Consider the following 6,428-nt stretch of genomic DNA (forward strand, 5'->3'; position numbering starts at 1 on the left):
TTTTGCAATATCGATTTGTTTATAGTGTCTTGAGACTATGTTCCATGAAAGGGGTTATATAAAATCAAGGGTGTTTGTATTGTAATACAATGAATACAGTTTTATATGTGAGCACTTCACAAGACGTTCAGGTGCTTTACAATAGCACATGAGTAAAAAGAAATAGAAGCATAAACACATCAACCCTGGAAAACCAGGTCGCTAAACTAAATGACAGTATATTTTAAAAGTGACAGTTCTGAAGATGTGCGCAGTCGCCGAGTCTCTAAAGGATATGAGCGGTGAGCTCCTCAGGCACGATGCTGCTCACAGGAAGGCTCTGGTGCCGATTGTGGGAACCCAGTCTTGGGCAGAGTAAGAAGGCACAGATCAACTGGGCTCGGATTAAGACCTCGGTTGTACTTCCTTCCTCCCATTTTCTAACCCCTCTATCCATTTCAGGGTCACGGGGGAGCAGGAGCCTATCCCAGCAAGCCACAGGCGCAGGCCAGGGTGCGCCAGGGATGGGCCTCCAGCCCAGCTAAGGGCAGACACACACACACTCACACACACACACACACACACACACACACACACACACTCACACCAGGGTTTCAGGAAACTGGAGGAAACACGGGGAGAACATACAAACTCCACACGGACAGCAGCCCCAGTCTGGGATTGAGAACAGGGCCCCAGTGCTGTGAGGCAGTAACTCTGACATCTGCACCTCCATGCCTCCCTTGGGCTATACTTAATAAATCCTTTTTTATTAGCTATAGTGTCCAACACGTAAGAGGAGAACCTAGTGGGGCGGAGTGGTGGCTCTGTGGCTCAGGATCTGCGCCTGTGGCTGGAAGGTTGCTGGTTCAAATCCCACAGCCGGCAGAGGAATCCTACTCCATTGGGCCCCTGAGCAAGGCCCTTCACCCCAACTGCTCCAGGGGCGCCATACAATGGCAGACCCTGCACTCTGACCCCAAGCTTCTCTCTCCGTGTCTGTGTCTCCATGGAGAAAAGCTGGGGTATTGCGAAAAGACAAATTCCTAATGCAAGAAATTGTATAGGGCTAATAAAGAAACATTAAAACATTACGTTAGTCTATTTGTAAATTTTATCGGAAGCCAGAGCAATTTACAGCAGCCGTGAGTTAAATACTAAAGTAGAGTAATTTTAGTCAGCACCTTAACCACAGAATTCTGGATTCCATCTAGTACTTTAGTAGGCAACTCAGTAAAAAAAGGTTTTAAAGCCGTGTAACTTTAATTAAATAAAAGTGCATATCAATTTTTCAGCTTGATGTTGGCAGAGCAAGGGTTTTAACTGAAGAAACACACCCTTCTGACATTCCTGCCATGCACGTTTAATGACAATACCCACTAAAAATAGCACCGGCTCTTAAATTCTGTCAAGGGTTTAACGTCAGCACTACCACCAGCATCACGTTTGTGTAGCCGAAGTTGGGAGCCCATGATGCTTTTGGGGCGGTGCGATGGGTCTGTGGCTCAGGATCTGCGCCTGTGGCTGGAAGGTTGCCGGTTTGTATCCCGCGGCTGGCAGAGGAATCCTACTCCACTGGGCCCCTGAGCAAGGCCCTTCACCCCAACTGCTCCAGGGGTGCCGTATGAATGGCTGACCCTGCGCTCTGCGGTCTGTGAAAAGACAAATTCCTAATGCAAGAGATTGCATATGGCCAATAAAGTGATCTCTCTCATGATCAGTACTTCTGATTTGTCACTGTTAAGCTCAAGAAAGTTGTGTTGCGTCTAACAAGTATGTCTACAGATAGTATCGGACAGGCGGCGGTGAAGCAGACTGCAGCGGTCATATCTGATTTAGTTTGCACATAAATCTGAGTGTAGTCAGCAGAGAAACCCCAGTCCATGGTGTGAAATAATATAACTGACTCCTGGTCGCCAAGTAGGATCTGAACCAAAGAGGAGAAGAGCCAGTCATTCCTACTTACATTTCGGTGTGATCCAGAAGAATGCTGTACTTTGTCAAAAACAGCACTTAAGTGGAGAAGGAGAAGACTATTCAGTGATGCCGAGTCAGATGCTATGAGCACATCATTAACTGACTTAATTTGGGCTTTTTCACTGCTGTGTCTCTGTCTACAGTTCAGCTGAAAAGATTCCAAGGGCTCATTAAGTGGACATTAAGACTGTAATTCAATTGCTACTGGCTGTTCCAGAAGGCATGCGGATGGTGGTTTTGCACTGTTTTATCCCCTGTTTCCATCACCCAGCTTTCTGTTCCCTTGTTTTGAATGGTGTGTCAGGTTGGTGTAACGAGTCCCCGTCTTGCACAGCTCTCGCTTGACTGGTTACATCTTCTTCCCCCATTGCACTGACATGACGCACTCCTATGCCTGTTGTGAGGCGACGAGCTCAGCAGTTTAGTACAGAGGGCGTTAGGAACAGCGAGTAATCACCCAGAGCAGGCTAATCCCTGTCTAGAAGGTACTGGGTCTGTGTGCACAGAGGGATCTCTATTTACTACAGTGGTTCTAGAAAGTTTGTGAAGCCTTTAGAATTTTCTGAATTTCTGCATGAATGTGACTTAAAAAATGTGATCAGATCTTCACCTAAGTCATAAAAATAGACAAAGAGAACCCAATTAAACAAATAACACACAAAAGGATTTACTTTTTCATGCATTCATTGAATAAAACGATCCAACATTAAATGTCTAATTAATGTCTAAATTCATATATCAGGCCACACAGGCCATTGAGTGTCTGTTTAGAACAACTTTTTCATGAAGCACAAGTTAATTGTAGCCCGCTTTCACTGTGACTCACAGATTCTATAGTTCTGATTTTTGTTTCCTATGATTCAAACAAACGTCTACTCCTCAGAATAGCAGATTATTTCCCAATCATATTGGGTGTGTTTAGTACATCATATGTGTGATCTTTTAAAATGGTCCGAGAAAAGAATACACATTACTTACAATAAAGTTCACTGAACATTTCAGAGATTTGGTCATCATCACAAAATACTGTACACTGAATCATATATCTGTATAATAATGACAGTGCTCATAAAATATATATACAGTATTTACACCTGATTTACACCTTCGAGATGACCTCTTTATTTCATTCTCCGTAGTATTCCAGAGATTAAATGTTTCATCCAGAAATTGCTATCTTTGTTGTTCGACAATTCAGGAATGAAAATGCCCCAACACACATTTACAAGAACTGCTCTGACCTTTGAGCAGCTTTCTTGCAAAGTAAGTCTGTAAAAGGTCACAACAAATTCCTCTATGAGATGTTTTGTGTGTGTACAAATGTAACAAAAGGGGAAGAGAAAGTTGTGTTTTTCCAGTCTAGTTTTTTCCTGTCTCCCCTAAGATGTAACTATATCACTTTTCATCCAGCCATTTGGTAATTTACAGTACCTGCTGCACCCTTAATCAACATTTATGTGACCCTTTGGATGAAATGTAGTGAAAAGGCATCACTCTGTGACAAACAGGGAGCTCTTTCACTGCTCAGGAACTGATTGCAAGTTCAATCAAAACAGTCAAGCATGTTATTGACTGCAGTTATTTCCCTGTGCTGGCAATATGCATAGTGGCCTGCTGAAATTGAGTTAACTCGTTTACGTATTTGCAAAGGAAAATAAAAAAAATAAACAGTAGTTTCATTGGAGGAGTGTTGAAAACTGAAATTTGATCTTGTCTGTATGACTGTGGCCTTCATGAATGAGTCCCAAGGAAAAATCCTTTTCTGAGGGCAAGCCAGAAAAAGAGGCAGTTTGCACCTGAAAAACTATCGCAACCATGTATCATGGGCAGATGAAAGAAAAATCAAGCTTTTAGGACATGCTCATCAGAGATATGTTTGGCATAAAAAAGATGAAGTTCATGTTGAGAAAACCCTAACAAACAAAAAATATAAAAGACTAAATATGGGAGTGTGAAAAAATATGACCCTCATGTTTTCTGGACAAAAAATAATATGACTTTGCTCTATGAAGATACAGTATGACATACGTCTATTTTTTTCTGTAATGCCTTCTGTTTTATGATGTTCTTGTTCCTGTTTCATCGGGGGTATGAATAAATCTGGAAGGTGTGCATCTACTGTACAGAATATTATGTAAATCCACTCAGCATAGTCTTTTCTGTCTGGTCCTTAGGGCAGGCTGAGTAATTTGTGACTTTGGTGTAAACTAAAGTAATTAAATTATCTAGAAAAATAAAAGGAAGTGAATGTGTCTTAATATATAAAGTGTTGTTCAAAGATAAAGGGAATTATGCATTTTCACCTCACACCATGATCTCAGTGTCTTGTTTTTTATATTTTACCCACAACATTATACAGTATATAGTTTTTATATAGTCTCCCGCATAATCTACTTGCTGTAGGCATGGAAACCCTTCAAAGAGCACCTGGATGTGATCACTTGCAGCAATATTTGCTGTACTAGCACTTTTTTCATCCAAAAGTATTCCTTAGACACAAGTAATAATATGCACACCCACTCACCAACAGATGCTGAGTCGTACTTAAAAAGATGTTTAGATTGATGTTTGCTATTTTAATAGTAAAGAGGAGAAAATTATAAATAAGCAAGTAATGGTAATAATAAAAAGTAATAATAGCAGCTGAAAAATGAATTAAATTCCAATATGGTGAGAATGTAAAAACCTAATAAACAGTTATTTCTGGTGCAACTCTCTATTATATATATATATTCTGAGAGGTATTAAAAATACAATAAATATTACTCATTCTAGTATAAACAGTACACATAACAGGTATTACAGAGCAAAACGCTTAGACACAACAAAAAAATCTACATTATAAAACTTAGCTTACAAATATTTAGGGTTCTCAGCACATATGAGAGTTTTCTTTCCAAAATGACTGATGAAAATGTTGTTTGATGAACAGAACATGAAATGAACCAAACAAATAAAACAAGATCCCAAGGAGATGATCTTTAAAGATCCCTTGGCACTTTTTAAAGGAGCTGGGGTTTTTAAGTCCAGTGTCCTAGACAAATTCCCCTCTGGTCTTATACAGTCTCAGCTCCATAAAGCTCCTCTAAATCCAACTAGTAAAGTACTGTACTATCTCACTTCTCCACCTGAGGCACTGTGCAGTGGGGTTTCTGGTGCAGAATGGCCGCTGTGTGTCTCCCAGTGGGGCTGCTGGTGCAGAATAGCTACTGTGTGTCTCCCAGGTGGGGCTGCTGTGTGTCTCCCAGTGGGGCTGCTGGTGCAGAATGGCCACTGTGTGTCTCCCAGTGGGGCTGCTGGTGCAGAATGGCCACTGTGTGTCTCCCAGGTGGGACTGCTGTGTGTCTCCCAGTGGGGCTGCTGGTGCAGAATGGCCGCTGTGTGTCTCCCAGGTGGGGCTGAACTTCAGCGGCAGATATAGCGGATCCCCTCCTATGTGTACGAGATCTCCCCTGGGATCCTTTGAGATGAAATGCATTGTATCAATGCAAGGAATCCTCATCGTTACACCTGATGGTGCCCTGAGGCGTACCGTTTTCCTTGTTCAGCGTAAACCCGTGCAGAGAGGAACTTCATCTGTTTCTGAGACAGAAGGTGAAACAGAGGAAACTGAAGGCCCCAGCGTCCATCCCCTTAGCCATTATTGGTTAATAAAATCAGAGTGTTGGGGGGGTGTATGATAGATCACACTGATCAGGACGGCCGGGACTGGGACAGTATCCTACTGAGGCAGGAGGGGGCAGCTGGTGTTAGAGAACAGAGATGCTGGAGAGCAGGACACATGGAGGTTGGAGAGTGTGCGCCCCGGGACCGTGGGAATAATTGGTCTCATATTTTCTGTGTGACAGGTGGGCAGCTGTAGGTCAGTCCCCTACGAGGGGGTGCCTGGTCCCCCACTTCAACCCTTCAGCTCTGTTTCCCGACTTGAGTCGAATGTGGAACTTTCACCACATACTGCGACTCTCGACTACAGTCCATGGCTTTCAGTGCTGAATCTACCCTCCTTTAGGAGTTTCACAATGCCCGCCTTAATCTTCCCATCACGCCAGTCTTTACATTAAAACATGTTTTACCCCTCTTCCCAAACAAGGAGGGGGCCTCACCTGAGCTCCGGAGGGCCTGATAGAAATGTTTGTGTTATGGGTATATTGACAGACTGTACAGGCATAAACATGTAGCATAGCTGTCCTGTTTGGCCTGTGGGTACACTGGTAGTTGCAGGAGTTATGAAGGACCTATGGCAGATGGGAGAAAGGTCCCAGCGCCCTTATAATTGCTAGGTGGCGTGGCTGGCTGCAAAACCTAAAATAATCCTGCATTCAGGACGCAAAGAAAAATCCTTTTCTTAAAACTTCTAACTGCAAGCTAAAATGCCAAGCCTTGCCCTTTTCCAGGCAGCTGAATATCATTCGTTCATCAAGCGATTAATGGTAATGGTCAAGGATAAACCGGTTGGGCACACGTCTTCATCG

This window comes from Lepisosteus oculatus, chromosome 6, assembly GCF_040954835.1.
Source record: "Lepisosteus oculatus isolate fLepOcu1 chromosome 6, fLepOcu1.hap2, whole genome shotgun sequence".
Classification (NCBI taxonomy): Eukaryota; Metazoa; Chordata; class Actinopteri; order Semionotiformes; family Lepisosteidae; genus Lepisosteus; species Lepisosteus oculatus.